The sequence below is a fragment of the Carassius auratus genome, unplaced genomic scaffold, assembly GCF_003368295.1.
Source record: "Carassius auratus strain Wakin unplaced genomic scaffold, ASM336829v1 scaf_tig00015408, whole genome shotgun sequence".
Lineage (NCBI taxonomy): Eukaryota > Metazoa > Chordata > Actinopteri > Cypriniformes > Cyprinidae > Carassius > Carassius auratus.
The window spans coordinates 25949-44221 of NW_020524586.1; the positions used below are offsets into that span (position 1 = coordinate 25949).

Below are 18273 nucleotides of genomic sequence, written 5' to 3' on the forward strand. Positions count from 1 at the left end.
TCCCGGCCGAGGAGAACGGGTACCGGTAGGTTCCTTAAGATTCCCACTTCGACGGGCCAGGAACCAGGTGTCGCGGTGATGGTCACTCTCCGGGCCGGCACATGCCTGGTATCCCCGTGCACGCACGTTATCGCCAGCCGGGCCCTGGAACCTGTTCGGGGTGGCAGGACAGTCGGTTGTATCAGGCTTACCCCGCTGCCCGAGTCGAGGACGGCGACGAATGGCCGGCCGTTGATGCGCACCCTGGCCCGTGGTGCCTTCGGCGCTGGACCGTGGACTGCACAGCCTGCTAGCCATGTCCGTCCTGGGGAACGCGGCGGCTCGGTGGGCATTGGCTCGTCCTGGGGGCCGGGAACCGCAGGCCTGCTCACGGGTCGCTGGGTGCCCTCCGGCGAGCGTCGCTCCTGGACCACCCTTCGGGGAAAAGGCGGCGCTCGCTCCCCTATCTCCCGGTGTTGGGCGGCCTCCGCCAGCTCAATGGCCTCCACGAGCCCGTCGAGATCGGTGGGATTCCTCATGCCAGCCGCCTGCCTCAACGCGCGGGGAAGGGCGCGGAGGAGTCGGTCGATCACCACACGCTCAGCTACCTGGTGTACGGAGGGACCCCCGGCCAACAACCAATGTTGGGCCAACCGGGATAGTTCGGCCGCCTGGGCGCGAGCGGGCTGTCGAGCTCGATATTCCCAGTCATGGAACTGCTGCGCCGCACAGATTGGGGAAAGGCCTACTCGGCCTAGGATCTCCTTCTTCACCTCTCCATAGTTCCGGCTTCTCTCGGCCGTCATGGTGAAATACGCCCGCTGCGCTTCCCCGGTCAGCAGCGGCGCGAGGAGACGGGCCCACTCGTCCTCTGGCCACGCCTCCCGGACTGCGGTGGCCTCAAACATCCGAAGATACATCTCCACGTCGTCATGTGACGTCATTCTTGGCATCAGCTGGACGGCTTGGACACGGGGGTCAGGCAGCGGCGTGCGGTGGGCGGCGGCGCGGAGGGCGGCGAGCTCACGTTCGGCGTCTCCTTGACGTGAGGCCATGTGCTCCACTATTTGTTGCTGGCGGATGCTCACCTCGGTGAGGTGCTTCAGCAGTTCTTCCATGCCGGGGGAGGAGCGGCCGCCTGTGAAAACAGAGCAGAACAAAAAGGAAACAGGAAAAAAAAACAAACGGGTGGCTTTAAGGGTCTCCTCAGGGGTCGGCTGTCGGTGTCCAGCTCACACTCTTGCCGGCATTCTCCACCAGTGTGGCGGGGTGAGGAACTACACGACAACCGATGGAAGAGAAAAGTCCCCGAAGGGTGGATTTATTAAATGAAAGTGCTCTGGGTGAAGGCGGTGTTCTCCGTGGCGCTTTAAGTCCCTCGTGCTCGCTGTGTCCTGAGTGGTGGATCCCGTGCTGTGCTCTCCTTGGTGGGGCTGACGGTCACACGCTGCTCTCTGGAAAAGAGGAGGTAAGGGTTAGCGTCTTTGTTAGGAGACATTCCTCACCACTCTGTCTTCCTCCTCTGCCTAAGTAGGCCCTGCTTGATGAGCTGCAGGTGCGACCGCTCAGCCCGTGATGAGCTCGTGCCGGTGATTCCGGTGTGTTGCCAGGGCGACGCTGACGAGCGCTCGGGACGCATGTCACAATATTCATAAGAGAAAGATAGTCTGTACCGATTTTTCCCGGAAAAACACAACCGGCTGGAGGCGTGACGTGTGGGCGGAGCTAAAGAATCACAAGCATGAGTAAGCTTCTGCGTTCAGAGCGTTTGGAAGCTGTGACATTACCATGAGGAAAAACACATCATCCAAAACAAACCATGGCTAACAGTCAGATTCAGCGTATATTTATGATCCAGAATCAGATCCAGAGGCTGAAATTTAACAAGAGCAGCATCAGCAACGACGTCTCTATGTGGTATGTACTGAAACTGTATATATTTGCTTAGCGGTTTTGGAAAATGACTAAGTTTTATGTCGTCTTATTTTTATTTATTTATTTTATTTTTTTAAACGGGGAGCACACGCTTTTCCGGCAGAAGTGCCCTTAGGACACATATAAGGAAATTCCGCTCCATCTAATGTCACACAGACCCATACTCGAAAAAAACTTTCCGAAACTTGTGACAAACCGTAAGACATTGGAACAAAAATACTCCTTCAAACGTACAACTTAATTTTTGAAACTTCGTCCATGTTTAGCATGGGAATCCAACTCTTTAACAGTGTAAAAAACTCAGTATGCATGAAATAGCATTTCACCCCCCCCCCTTTAATGTAAAGCTGGAACAGAGGAGGAAGGAGCTCAGATGAGTCTGTCTGGCTCTTCAGTTGAATAATATTTCTATTAAACTCATTCATAATGATTCAGATGTTTAAATGTGATTGTCAAGAGCAGCACTTACATGTATCAAAAGATATAAAGCAAATCTACAATGTGCTTCAAAATCCTCGGTACTCATCTTACTGGACCTGTCTGCTGCTTTTGACACTTAATCACCAGATTCTCCTGTCCACCCTCAGAAAGATGGGAATCTCTGGAACTGCTCTCCTGTGGGTTAAGTCCTACCTCTCTGACAGATCCTTCAGTGTGTCTTGGAGGGGTGATGTTTCAAAGTCACACCACCTTGCTACTGGGGTTCCTCAAGGCTCAGTACTTGGACCACTTCTCTTCTCCATCTACATGACATCTTTAGGATCTGTCATTCAGAAGCATGGCTTTTCTTATCACTGCTATGCTGATGACACCCAACTCCACTTCTCATTCCAGCCTGTCTGAGGGACATTTCTAGCTGGATGAATGACCATCACCTTCAGCTTAACCTTACAACCACTGAACTACTGGTGATTCCAGCTAACCCATTGATTCATCACAACTTCTCTATACAGCTGGGCTCGTCAACCATAACTCCTTCGAGGACAGCCAGAAACCTAGGAGTTGGGATGGATCATCAATTAAGCTTCACTGACCACATTGCTACAACAACCCGGTCCTGCAGGTTTGCCTTATACAACATTAGGAAGATTAGACCCTTCCTGTCAGAGCAAGCAACCCAACTTCTTGTCCAAGCTCTTGTTCTCTCCAGACTGGACTATTGTAATGCTCTCCTGGCGGGCCTTCCTGCATCTACTGTCAAGCCTCTGCAAATGATCCAGAATGCAGCAGCGAGGGTTGTCTTCAATGAGCCAAAAAAAGCTCATGTTACTCCTCTCCTCATCAGGTTACACTGGCTACCAGTAGCTGCTCGCATCAAATTCAAGGTACTGATGCTTGCCTACAAGATGACCACTGGCACGGCACCAACTTACCTAAACTCACTGGTTAAATCCTATGTGCCCTCCAGAAGTTTGCGCTCTGCAAGTGAACAACGCCTTGTGGTGCCATCCCAAAGAAATTCAAAATCACTCTCACAGACCTTTTCCTGGACTGTGCCCAGCTGGTGGAATGACCTCCCAACCTCAATTCGTACAGCTGAGTCTTTACTCATTTTCAAGAAACATCTAAAGACTCATCTTTTTCGCCTGCACTTAACCTACTAACACCAGTACTTTTCCTTTTCTTGTCTTTTTCATTTAATAAAAAAAAAAAAAATTATATATACCTGGCTATGCGTTCTATACTAGACTAACTGAGACTTGTCATGGCACTTGTATTCTGTTGTTGTTCTCTTGTTGACCTGACTGCTTCTATTGTTCTCATTTGTAAGTTGCTTTGGATAAAAGCGTCTGTTAAATGATTAAATGTAATGTAAATTTGTGAAATGTCCATGTTACTTAAAACATTTCCATGATCTCTTACATTTTCTACTCATTGTTATTCTTTTTAATTCTATATTACGTTAGCTATGTGTCTATCTGTTGCTAACAATCTCAAATCCTCTCATTACAACAAACAAAGCAGAAACACAGTGTCAATAAAAGCTGGATTGTGCAGTTTTGACAGATGAATTGATTAAAACGGGAGTTTTCACACACAGTGATTTTGTGCTGAACTGACTGACAGCTTCAGCGTTTAGAAATGCTGCACCTTTTACTCGCTGTTTGTCTCATTTTATTCACTATTTGAAGAAGAGACTTTTCATGAGACTTTGACTTTTCTACACTGTAACAAAGTACATATTTTTAATAATTAAAATTTAAATGGTATAATATTCAGATTTGAATAGTTGAAGTGTGTGTGAAGTATGTGAATGTGGAGGGAGTATTTAGAGACAGTCCCAACCCTGAGCACATAGTGTAGCTCCGCTGAAATCATTCATCATCATCAATTCTTTCTAGGGTCTTTAGACAAGACTTCAGTCTCTCCGCTCTTTATCTGCTCTCACACAGGGTCCTTCTTATGGAAATATAAGAAAGTTTCTCTCAAGCTATCATAATAATTGAAAAATATAAAAATAAATTGGCCGATATTTTCCTGAGATATCTGGTCTTAAAGGGATAGTTCACCCAAAAATGAAAATTGTCATTAATAACTCACCCTCATGTCGTTCCAAAACCCGTGAGACCTCAGTTTTTCTTCAGAACACAGTTTAAGATATTTTAAATTTAGTCCAAGAGCTCTCAGTCCCTCCATTGTGTTACAGAGGAGGTTCCTGTACCGCTTCCCTTGCACCACCAGAGGGAGCCATTACCCAAATATTAGTTTTACTATGAACTCCATTTCCCACAAGGCCTCATACCTGGGACTAATTACACTTACACCTGCACCTCATTTCCACACTCATATAAGCTGCTCACACACACAAACACACACTCATTGCGAAGTCTTGATTTGCCCCGGCTGTCAGTTCTGAGCGTTATTACCCATGTTTTGTTTTCTTCTCTTGACCCTGGACTGTTTCATGTTATTGTTATTGTTGCCTCACCCCTATTGCTCAGTTTGCTGTCGTTTGACCCCATCTGTTTGACTATCAAGAGCTGCAAATGGATCAAACTCCGTCAGGTTCTTAGCAACAGAAGACTTCGCTGTTTAGTGATCCAGCGGCCTTTGCGCAACTCTCCACCGAATTGACCGCCCAAGCTGAACCGAATGACAACTCTAACGGAGGAGCTAGTTCAAGCATTAGAGGGCGTTAGAGTGGGCAACAGCATTCTGGAGGATGGATGGTTCCGCTTTCCCAGTTCCGTGAGGTATTCGAACATTCTACGGAGAGAGGAGATGCTGGAGAGCAGCTATTAACCCTTACTAAAGGGAGGAGCTCGGCTGCGGAGTATGCTCTCTCATTCCGCACACTTGAAGCTCAAACCACCTGGGTCGAGGACACACTGAAACTGCTGTTTCGAAAAGGATTAAGACCAGAGTTACAGTCCGATTTGGCTTGCCCTGACGAGGGTAGGAATCTGAATGAATTCATTGATCTCACCATCTGAATTGACAATTTGATCTGCTCATGACGCCCAACACAAGCTCCAGTCCACATGTCTCACAAAGCGGCCATGAATCAGGAACCAATGCAACTAGGAATGACCCACATCACGCCTGAGGAACGCGAACGTCGTATGCAAAATCACCTCTGTCTTTACTGTGGTCAACCGGGACATATGAGGACTTCTTGCCCTGTACGTCCGTCGACAAGGTATCAAACGGTGAGTCAACAAACCAACAACACCCCCTCCTCCTCTTGCTTTAATCTACCAGCTCAGTTAATCTCTCAAAACATCGCACTTCAGCACTCGTAGATTCGGGGGCAGCTGGGAAGTTTGTTACTCAGTGCCAATTGACCCTAACTCCCAGTTACTCACTCTTGGCAGTGGAGGTGCTAGATGGATGACCCCTCGGCGACGGGAGGATTCTCCAGATCACAGACCATCCGATTCTATGTCATCAATTCATCCACTCACTCCATTATCCTTGGACTACCCTGGCTGTGCACCCATAACCCTCACATCTCCTGGAGAGAGATTCAAATTATCCAGTGGGACCCCTCTTGTCAAGTTCGCTGTTTGTCCAAGATTTCAAGAATCCACAGCAAGGCCTCTGACCCTTCTGTTCCGGACATTAACAGCCTAAACGTGCCAGTTGAGTACTCTGACTTAATCGAGGCCTTCAGCAAGAGAAAAGCATCTCAACTGACCTAATTCCCGGTACCACACCGCCTAAGGGAAGAATCTTATAATCTCCTCTGCATTCGTGCGGGGGATGAGTGGAAGACCGCCTTCTCGACCACTAGTGGGCACTATGAGTATCTTGTCATGCCCTTCGGCCTAGCCAACAGTCCGTCTGTTTTCCAGTCTTTCATGAATGATGTCTTCCGGGACATGCTAAATAAATGGGTAATAGCAGAGCCATATAGAGAGAGAGTTGCGACAACGGAAGTTCGAAATGTTTGGTTGTCACGTGATTCGTGTAGACTTCAAATAGTTCCAGGAAGTGCATTGGCGGCCATTCAAACTGATAGAGTAGAGTGACAGAACTGCGATTTCTGGTAATAAGGAGTCAATAAATGCATTTATTTTATATGTTTATACAACACACTGACATATGTATGTAGCATGAGTATGTAGTTACAGCGATGTTGTTTTTAAAATATCAAATCGGGTAATATTTGAGGATTAGTGTTCAATTACCGTTATTTTAAAAACGTATTTCAGGCTAACGTTAAGTTTTATAAACACGGGTTGCTGTTGCCTTTTTACGTTACATATTGTCCATTTTTTCACTGATCTAATGTTAACTCATGTCATATCGATGACTTTCAGGTAGTACAGAGACAGGCTGGTAACAGGTGATTTTCAGCTCGCACCGCACTATGGGTCAATTAACTGTTACCAGCAGTAATTAGCATGTTAAATAAATGTAAAATGAAGCTTACTGTTTATAATTCTTACAATTACATATAGTAATATAATTATGTATTATAAATAATATACCTATTATATCTAGTATAATTCTTACAATACTTATTCATGTACACAATATATTCAGGTTTAAAACAACTTAAGCATGCTCGTATATAAACATGTACACTGCCATTCAAAATGATGCTGAAAATTCAGGTTGGCATCACAGGAGTATATTCCATTTTAAAATAGAAAACAGTTATTTTAAATTGTAATTATACAATTAACTATTTACAGCAATTCATGAATACATTTCTAATAAATTTAATAGCATGACAAGCATTTTGTATGTGTCCTTTCTTTCTTGTTGTCCTTGCATAGTCTCCACCGTGGTTTACTGTGCTGCATGGGGATGCTCCACTCAGTCAGAGAAAGGTGTGCGAATGTATGGCTTCCCCGCTGACATAGAGAGGAGAAAATAATGGTTGGCTCAAGTCAGCAGGAGCAATCTAAATACAAATAAAAATTACAACAACAAAAAATTGTTAGGTAATTATACTTACATTTATTTGCACTTTTTTACATTGACAATGTTTTACTAGAAATAAGGAACAAGCAAAGCCTTGCAAAACCCAGGGAGCTGAGACTCATGGTGAGACATTGCAGGGAGTCATCAGTGTTACCTATAACTGTGCATTTAACCACCATGTGATATGTACTGTAAGTGGGTAGACAAAAAAAAAAGGTGTGTGTGGAAACTAAACTGAAGTCAGTATGCAGACAAATTGCGGCAATGCAATTTGTCATGACCAAAAAATTCAAGAGTAGGCTGAGACCAGATGCTATTCCCACAATCTTTGTACACCGTCCTGTGGTCAAAAAGAGGAGGGCCCTGCTCCACGATGCACCCCTAGACCTGTGAACATACAAGAAATGGCTGCTGATTACAGTTATGTTATTTCAGGTGATTCATATATAATAAGTACAAACTCGTACTAGTTGAAGTAAAGTGATGTGATATTTTCAATATTTAAAATTAGCAAAACCATGTATTCTACCTCTATCAGTTTCAAAGGTTGAGGAAAAAAGAACGAGGACACTCAGAGAAGGGAAAGTGAGAGTGAAGAAAAAGGACATGGCTAGAGAGGAGAGACAGGGACAGGTGACACTGCCCAGTCAACCAGCAGCAAGTCAGTCAGCAGCCAGTCAGCATTCCTGTGAACCATCAGCCAGTTACCAGGGTCTATTAAAAAAATTTAAGAGACAAGAAAAAAAAAATAAAGATCAAGCAATGCAAAGGCAGCACTAAGAAAAATAATGAAAATTCAGCTATCAAAAAAAAAAGGTCCCCTCAGCTCTCCTGACCTGCATCCTCACTGATGCTCCATCACAGAACACTTCAGTGGCACCACTAATCCTCCACCTACCAGAACCCACAGAATATTACAGTATGTTACTTTTATACACTAACAAGTCTAAGTATATAATACAGTATTATTATATAATATAGACAGGTAATAGTAAATGAATCACAATGACTAAAAACACTCCACCCATGTTTTTGCAAACTCAATTCACTCTAAATGTATATCAATAGGGTGCATTTTATTATTAAGTAATTGAATACGTGTAATAAGGAACAAACTTTATAACCTCATTTTTACCACTTCCACTCACCGCTGTCACACGTTATATTGAACTAACGTAATAGGCTATGTAACGTTAGCTAACTTTCCCCACCCTGCAAAAAAATATGTTTATACTCCTTTTTTTTCTAATTGCAAACACGATGGATGAAACTGAATTATGAGAACAGATTTTACAATTATTAGGGTGTTCGTTACTAACTTTATGCAGCTCCAATCCTAGCCTAATCTGTTAGTTATCTGATAACAAACCTTAAATCTACTTATTTAATGAGTGATTATCTACTAGAAGGTTTTAATTTGCAATTTATTGTTATTAAGATGTACTGATAATATTCAATCTTATTATTTAAACGTCTTACCTGTTAAAAGTGCGTCGCAAACGGTTTGTTCTGCTGCATCTTCTACGGCGCGGCATCGGTTTGCCGCTACTTCCGGGAACTATTGAGAGGCTCCACGAGCCGCCATTGCTGTAAAAAAAGCGTTCCATTGGAGTCAATGGAGTTGTCGCAACTCTCACTCTATATGGCTCTGGGTAATAGTATACATCGACGACATCTTAATCTACTCTTACACCATGGAGGATCATGTCCGTCACGTCCGGTCAGTCTTAAATCGTCTCATCCAGCATCAACTCTATGCCAAAGCTGAGAAATGCGAATTCCACCAGACCACTATATCATTTCTGGGGTGCGTGATCAGTCAGCAGGGAGTCACCATGGAGGACAAGAAGGTTAGTGCAGTTCTGGAATGGCCTTTACCTCAAACAGTGAAGGAGCTCCAATGTTTCTTAGGATTCGCCAACTTTTACCGCAGCTTTATCAGGAACTTCAGTACAGTTGCTTCACCTTTAACCACCATGACAAAACATCATACAACCCATCTGAGTTGGTCCACAGAATTACGTCAGGCTTTCGAAGAACTAAAGATCAGATTCACTTCAGCACCCTTCTTACGACACCCAGATCCTGAATGACAGTTCATCATTCGGTCAAATAAAAAGGTCGATGATTCTAGCACAGGGGTAGGGGCAGTATTCTATCACAACATCATGGACAATCGGCCAAGATGTACCCATGAGCATTTTTTTCTCACAAATTGTCTGATGCCGAACGCAATTATGATGTGGGCAATTGTGAGCTTCTGGCTATGAAATTGGCCCTTGAGGAGGGGCGACATTGGCTAGAGGGATCCACACACCCCTTCATTGTATTCACCGACCACAAAAGCTTGGAATATCTCTGTTCAGCCAAATGCTTGAATCCACGTCAGGCCAGGTGGGCACTGTTCTTTACACAATTTAGCTTCTCTGTGACCTACCGTCCAGGATCCAAAAATACGAAGGCTGATGCTCTATCCCGCCAAACGGAGGAATCGGTTCACACCACCCTTTCTGAGAATATCATCGCGGAGAGTCTGCTCGTAGCCCCAGTGCAATGGGATATCCTGACAGAAATTTAACAATTTAACAGGTAAGAACCACCTCCAGCCGAGTGTTCGGTCAACCTCATCTATGTCCCAAGGACCCTACGCAAACAACTCATGACCCAGGTACATACGACAGCTCAGGTCATCCTGGAATCAGAGCCATGACACAACTACTTCAAAACTGCTTCTGGTGGCCCGCTCTGCCAACTGATACAAGCACATTCATTTGCAACTGCACCAACTACAACATGTCAAAGACTCCCCAACAAGTACCAGCCAACCTCCTGACTCCACTACCCACACCACAGCGACCTTGGTCACACATTGCTATTCACTTCAACACTGACTTACCCAACTCACAGGGTAACACCACTATATTAACCATCATTGACCATTTCTCCAAAGCTTGCTGCCTAATTTCCCCTACCTAAACTACCAACATCCTTGGAAACCGCAGAACTTCTCTGCAATCAAGTATTCAGGTGGTCTCCCCGAGGATATTGTGTAAGATCGAGGACCACAATTCACCTCCCAAGTCTGGACAGCGTTCCTCAAACATCTCAATGTCAATGTCAGCCTCACATCCGGATATCACCCGGAATCAAACGGACAAACAGAACATCTCAATCAAGAGGTTATCCGGGTCCTAAGGTCATACTGTCAACAAAATCAAACTGAGTGGAGCTGGTATTTGTTCTGGGCAGAATACACCCAGAATTCCCTCACCAAGCCTGCCACAGGTATGACAGCTTTCAAATGTATCCTGGGTTACCAACCACCGCTATTCCCCTGGTCAGGTAAACCCACCGACCTCCCCTCAGTAAGAATGGCTGCAGAACAGCGAGGCCATTTGGAATCGGGCTCATACCCATCTGCTCCATGCAGTCAGATGACAGGAACAACAGGCTAACCATCATCGTTGCACTTCTCCAGCATATGCCCCTGGTCAATGGGTCTGGCTCTCAACAAGAGATCTCTGCCTCAGATTACCCTGCAAGAAACTCAGTCCCAGGTATGTTGGCCCGTTCAAATTTATTAGACAAATTACCCCCGTACCATTTTGTTTGGAATTGTCCGCTAATTATTGTGTTTCCCCTACTTTCCATGTTTCCCTATTCAAACCTTCTGGGGGTCCGATAGAAGCGACAGAGGAAGGAGCTGCATCCCAGGCCCCCGCTCCTATCCAGATTGACGGCGAGGAGGCGTATCGTGTGTATGAGTTGCTCGATTCCAGACGCCGTGGGGGTACGCTGTAGTACTTGGTCGACCATTCGCCACCAGAGGGAACCATCACCTGAATATTAGTTTTACTATGAACTCTTATTTCCCACAAGGCCTCATACCTGGAACTAATTACACTTACACCTGCACCTCATTTCCACACTCATATAAGCTGCTCACACGCACACACTCATTGCAAAGTCTTGATTTGCCCAGGCCATCAGTTCTGAGCGTTATTACCCGTGTTTTGTTTTCTTCTCTTGACCCTGGACAGTTTCATGTTATTGTTCTCTGCCTGCCTCGACTTTCTGCGTGATTTCCCGACTCTGTCTCTGCCTCACCCCTATTGCTCAGTTTGCTGTCGTTTGACCCCGTCTGTTTGACTATCCCAAATAAAGAGCTGCAAATGGATCAAACTCCGTCTGGTTGTTGGTTGGCGCTGATACAGGATGGCTGCCTCCGTGACGTGATGTATGTGTTTTTGTTAGTTTGTCCTGTCTTTAGTTATATTCCTGCAATCAGTTTCACCAGGGACGAATTACTGGACATTCGGTAACACACATCTGCCGATATATCACCGGTTTTCGACTATTCTGATGTTTTGCTGGACATTCTTGTCGGGAGAGCGGCTGCGCTGATCACACGCTTCAAGAATACGCACAGATGGGGAAAAAGAGCTGGTGCGCTCGTGAGACTCAGAAAACGCCGATTTCGAACGCCGTTGCCTAGCATCCATCTGGCAAATCTCCATTCTCTACCCAACAAAACGGACGAACTGTTTCTGCTCTCTCGGACAAATAAGGATTTCTCACACTCTGCTGCTCTGTGTTTCACGGAAACTTGGCTGAATGATGCTATACCGGACAGCGCGCTCCATCTGCCGGACTTTCAGCTGTTCAGAGCGGACCGTGAAGCAGAATCAACGGGGAAATCGCGCGGCGGCAGGACATGCTTTTACATCAATGAACGATGGTGTACAGATGTAACTGTGTTAAAGAAGACGTGCTGCTCAAATCTCGAAACACTCTTCATTAACTGCAAGCAGTTCTATTCGCTGCGGGAGTTTCATTCGTTCATTCTGGTGAGTGTTTACATCCCTCCGCAAACACACGAGAACTCAGCTTTACAGAAACTCACTGAGCAGATCACAGAGACAGAACAACAACACCTGGACTCTGTTTCAATCATTCTTGGGGACTTTAATAAAGCCAATCTCTCCCGTGAACTGCCAAAATACAGACAGCATGTTACATGTCCCACCAGAGACAGTAATGTATTGGATCACTGTTACACCACAATAAATGATGCATATCACTCTGTTCCACGAGCAGCTTTGGGACGTTCTGATCACCTTCTGGTTCATCTTATACCGTCCTACAGGCAGAAACTAAAATCAGCTAAACCTGTATCAAGGACTAAAAAAACTGGCGCTGGCCCACCTGAAGGACATCACTGGACCCTTGCTGGATCCTCTTCAGTTTGCCTATAGAAGGAACAGGTCTGTGGACGATGCAGTAAACACTGGACTGCATTATGTTCTGCAACACCTAGACAGACCGGGGACTTATGTGAAGATCCTGTTTGTGAACTTCAGCTCGGCCTTTAACACGATCATCCCAAACCTCCTCCTGCCCAAACTAAATCAGCTCTCCGTGCCCACCTCCATCTGTCAGTGGATCAACAGCTTCCTGACAGACAGGCAGCAGCTAGTGAGGTTGGTAAAATACACATCCAGCACCCGTACAATCAGCACCGGAGCTCCCCAGGGCTGTGTTCTCTCCCCATTGCTCTTCTCCCTGTACACTAATGATTGCACATCTAAGGACCCCTCTGTCAAGCTCCTGAAGTTTGCAGACGACACCACACTCATCGGCCTCATCCAGGACGGTGACGAGTCTGCTTACAGACAGGAGGTAAAAGAGCTGGCTGTCTGGTGCACTCTCAACAACCTGGAGCTTAACACGCTCAAAACAGTGGAGATGATCATGGACTTCAGGAGTAACCCCCCTGCACTCCCCCGCGCCAAACACTCTCACGCGTTTGAATCGAGGAAGGTTGGAAATCAACAGCAGGGTTTTTGATTGAAACTGAACGAACTATATACAGTGGGGATCTAAAGTTTGGGCACCCCTTGCAGAATCTGTGAAAATATGAGTAATTTTCAAAAAATAAGAGAGATCATACTAAATACATGTTATTTTTTATTTAGTACTGTCCTGAGTAAGATATTGTACATAAAAGATATTAACATTTAGTCCACAAGACAAAGAAAGTCCACTCAAAAGTTTGGGAACCCTTGGTTCTTAGTACTGTGTTCTGTTACCTGATGATCCTCGACTGTCTTTCTGTTTTGTGATGGTTGTGCATGAGTCCCTTGTTTGTTCTGAACAGTTAAACTGAGCAGCGTTCTTCAGAAAAATCTTTAAGCTCCTGCAGATTCTTCAGTTTTCCGGCATCTTTGCATATTTGAACCCTTTCCAGCAGTGACTTTATGATTTTGAGATGCACCTTATCACACTGAGGACATTTGAGGGAATCAAACACAACTATTTAAAAAGATTCAAACATTCACTGATGCTCCAGAAGGAAACAAGATGCATTAAGAGCTGGGGTCTTTGTGTGGAGGATTTTGTCATTCCAGGTTATAAAATTTTAATAGCTGACAGAGGTAATCGAGCAGGGGGTGGGTGTGCTACTTTTATAAAATTAGGATTACAACATAGAAGAATTGAGATAAATTCTGAACTTGAATGTGTAGTGGGTGTAATTTGGTCAGATCGAGGGAAAATCACTGTGATTAATTATTACAACCCAGGTTTAATATTAGAGGAGGAAAAATTAGAAGGAATAATGGATAAGGTTGAGTTACCAGTAATATGGGTGGGAGATTTTAACACACATAGTGATTTATGGGGTAGTAGATTTCGGGATAGAAATGGGGTAATTTTAGATGAATTTTTGGATAAACACGGATTTGTGGTGTTAAATGATGGTAGACCTACTAGATTTCAGGTTAATCAAGTTGGTAGTTCATGTTTAGATTTAACGTTTGCTTCTCCAGAGTTAGCCACGAGAGGAGAGTGGGACATAATGGATCGCTACACGATTGGGAGTGATCATGTGCCAATTTTAAGTAGATTTGGGAGGAAATTGGTAAAAGAGCAGGATTACAGGTCAGAAAAATATAATTATTCCAAGGCTAGGTGGGAAGAATTTAATATATTAGCTCAGGAAGAGATTATGTGGTTAAAGACGATATAGACAAATGGAATGATTCTTTGTGCTCTATGTTGATTCAGGTAGCAGAAGAGTTCATTCCAAAGTTTGATTGTCCAAAAGAACGGCAAATGGTGCCTTGGTGGAATGAGAAATGTACTCAAGCAGTGTTAGCTCTAAATAAGGCATATCGAAGGGTAAGGAAGTTTCCAATGGAAGAATGTGCAATAGAATTAAGGGCTAAGGCTAGAAGAGTTATAAAAGATGCAAAGAGGGAAAGCTGGCGTAAGTTTTGTGGTACTTTAGGACCTCAAACAAACATTAGGAGGTTATGGGCTCTGGTGCATAGGATGACAGGAGAGTATCGGACTAATAAAATCCCGGTGTTAAAATTTGAGGGACAGGAAGCAGTTAAAAATAAGGACAAAGCTGATTTATTAGTATATAAGTCCTTTAAGTCCTTTATTATAAGTCCTTTAAGGAGGTGCATGGTTCTGAAAGCATTAGCCCAATTAGTAAAAAGGAAAGAGAAAAGAAATAAAAAAATGAGAAGCATAAACTTGAATATAATAAAGATAACATGAGGGCGGTGAATGCATATTTTTCAGTGGACGAAGTAAAACAAGCTATCGCTAGGGGGAAAGATACAACGGCTGGTAGAGATAGAATAGGATATCAAATAATTCTTCATTTGGATGATGTCGTGTTAGAGGAAGTCTTGGAATTAATTAATGCAGTATGGGAATGTAGTATTTTGCCGAGGGAATGGAAACATGCAACAATTGTTCCAATATTAAAACTGGGGAAAAATGCAGATGATCCTAAATCATATCACCCAATTGCTCTTACAGTTGTTTTATGTAAGATTATTGAACGTATGGTTACGGATCGGTCAGTATATATGCTTGAGAAACAGGAATTCTTTGTTCTGTATCAAAGTGGTTTTAGAACGGGTAGATCTACTATGGACTCAGTATTAGTGTTGGACTTAGATATTAGAAGAGCTATGGCGAATAAGGAAGTTGTCATGAGTGTGTTTTTAGACATTGAAAAAGCCTATGATACAGTATGGAAAGAGATGATGCAGGGGTAAGAGGTAGGATGTTAAATTGGATTAAAGATTTTCTGAAGGAGCGTACCATTCAGGTGAGAGTAGACGGATCTATGTCCAGTAAGGAAAATGTGGAAAATGGAACCCCTCAGGGAAGTGTTATTAGCCCAGTGTTATTTAATGTAATGATTAACGATATTTTTAGTAAGTTAAATAGAGGCTTTGGAATGGCATTATTTGCTGACGATGCAGCTGTTTGGAAAAGAGGGCGGAACTTGAATTATATTTATAGACAAGTATAACAAGCAATTAATAAAGTAGAGGCATGGGCAGATGAATGGGGTTTTAGAATTTCAGTATCAAAATCAAAATATGTTGTGTTTGGTTTAAAAAGGAAACTTTTAGATAAGACTTTAAGTATTTATAATAGTCCTATAGAAAAAGTTAAATCATTTAAGTTTTTAGGAGTTTGGTTTGAGGAAAGAATGACTTGGAAAGAGCACATAAATAATACAGTGAAAAAGTGTGAGAGGGTTATTAATGCCTTAAGATGTTTAGTTGGAATGGATTGGGCTGCAAGTAGAGAGTGTTTAATGATGATTTTTAGGGAAATAATTAGAGCTAATATTGATTATGGTTGCATGGTATATAGATCAGCATCAGAATCTGTTTTAAAGAAATTGGATGTAGTTCAAGCAAAAGCATTGAGAATTTGTGGAGGAGCAATGAGATCTACTCCACTTAATGTTTTGTTAATTGAAATGGGGGAGACTACATTAGAGCTCCGACGGAATAAATTATTTCTGTTTTATTGGACAAAGCTACAAAGTCATAATTGTTCTAACCCGGCTAGGATTTTATTAGAGGAACACTGGGAACTCCAGAAAAGGGATGGAAATAAAAAATAGTGTGGGAAGACGTCAATAGGTAAGGAAGCTCAGGATATAGGAGTGAATGATATCATGATCGCACCAGTAATTATTTGGCCTCCAGTACCTCCATGGTTACTGCCAGTCCCTAAAGTGGACCTAAGTATTTTAGATCAAATAAAGAAATATGAAGGTAATCCTGTGGATATGGTGTATAATCATTTAAAGAAAATCTGGCCCGAGTATGTGCAGATATTTACGGATGGTTCAATGAAGTTAAGAAGTAGGAAAACCGCAATAGGAGTAAGTATTCCTCAGCTGAAGTTAATGAATGGAAAGCGGTTAACAGATAGTATGTCAGCCATTACTGCAGAGCTGGTGGCTATTTTATTGGCCTTGGAGTGGGTGGAGGAAAATGGACCAGGGAAAAGAATAATTTGTTCAGACTCAAGTGCTGCTTTAATGGCATTAAAGGGAAGGAAAAGTGAAGCCAGGTCAGATTTAGTTGTAGAAGTCTTAGTAACACTTAATAGAGTTAATAAAATGGGGAGTACAGTTGGATTTATTTGGGTACCTGCTCACGTTGGTGTTCAGGGAAATGAAGAGGCAGATGAAATGGCAAGAAGTGCAGTAAATAAAAGTGAAGTAGAGTTGGAGGTTATGTTCGGTAGGGTAGAATGTAAAAGTATTATCCAAGAAAGAACAATGAAATTATGGCAAAAAGAATGGAATGAGGGATATAAAGGCAGACATTATTATTCTGTTCAGCCAATAGTAGGACGTAACCTAAATACAACATTAGAAAGGAAAGAGAGTGTCATTCTAACTAGATTAAGGTTGGGCCATTGTGCACTAAATTTTGGGTTAGCAAGGGTTGGAAAACATCCAGATGGCAGATGTAGATGTGGACAAGAAGAAACAGTGAATCATGTAATAACGGAGTGCTCCAACCATCATACAGCAAGACGTCACATGATTTCAGAGTTATTAGAATGTGGAGTCTCTAAAATATCTGTTCAGACTATTCTTAACCCAAAGGACTATGAGTCTACAAAGATTTTTATGAAGTTTTTGCACAAGACTGGACTTTACGCAAGGATTTAAAGGATAAACCGAGTCCTCAAATGACCTGAGGAGGGCAGTAATACGCCGGTGATGCGTCTATGCTGCCGCAAATTCAAAAGAAGAAGAAGAAGATTTGAACTGAAAAAAAAGGCACTGAATCAGGAGTCGATTATTCCCCTTGATGGAAGCGATTCCTTTGGATTCGACTCTGATTCCCAGCGCCTCCACATTCCCATGTTACGGTTTAACTGGTTACCGTGTTATCTGGTGACCAACTTCCTGTTTAGGTCTCCGCTGCAGATGTGCTGGAACGACGGCAGCAGATTCGCCGATTCTGAAAGCACAAACTGACGTGATATTAAGTGCCTAATAAACTCAGACTTGCTCATTGCATGATTTTGATATTCTTGCAGAGATAACAAGTTATAGGTATGATCGCCCGTAGCGGCTGAAGTAAGTAAGATAAACAAAAAAATAAAATAAAGTAAATCTGTGTTGGCACGGGTTTCGAACACGCGCTAAAAGACGACACTCGCGAGACGACACTCACGAACCACCGAGCCATCGATCTTTACATAAGCAGCTCCAGATCTCTGGATTCAACACAGGACTCTCGGCGTCACATCGTGAAACGGGCTGAATCAAGGAACTGTGACCGTGTTAACTTGTGACCTCTGTTTGCAAGCCAAAATCCAATTTTACTGTTGCTATAAGTTAACAATTCCAGCCAAAGCGCTTCTAATGCTGCTAAATGATTTGATACGATCTGAAAATTACTCATCGTCAAAAATTACGAATCCCATTAATGTAAACATGCATAACAACAGCCCAACGTTTAAGTAGCTTAGTTCCATTGGTTCATTGGCAAAACACATTCTTACAGTGGCAGGCGGCCCACATACACTTCTTATTTTACAACATAAAAAAAGATATATATCACCTGTCATCTATCCAAGACAACATTTAAAGTGTTACTAAATAGCCACAACTTTTAAAGAGTGTCAAAAACACTAGTAAAA

At 43.3% G+C, this 18273-nt stretch overlaps 1 long non-coding RNA gene across 1 annotated transcript; it reads right to left on the reverse strand.

Moving 5' to 3' along the window:
• Nucleotides 1-7961: 7961 nt before the first annotated feature.
• Nucleotides 7962-8808, reverse strand: LOC113074828 (uncharacterized). The gene is made up of 3 exons (XR_003280826.1): nt 8767-8808; nt 8124-8181; nt 7962-8001 (listed from the first exon to the last, which is right to left on the reverse strand). It is a non-coding gene; the product is annotated as an uncharacterized LOC113074828 (long non-coding RNA).
• Nucleotides 8809-18273: the final 9465 nt, after the last annotated feature.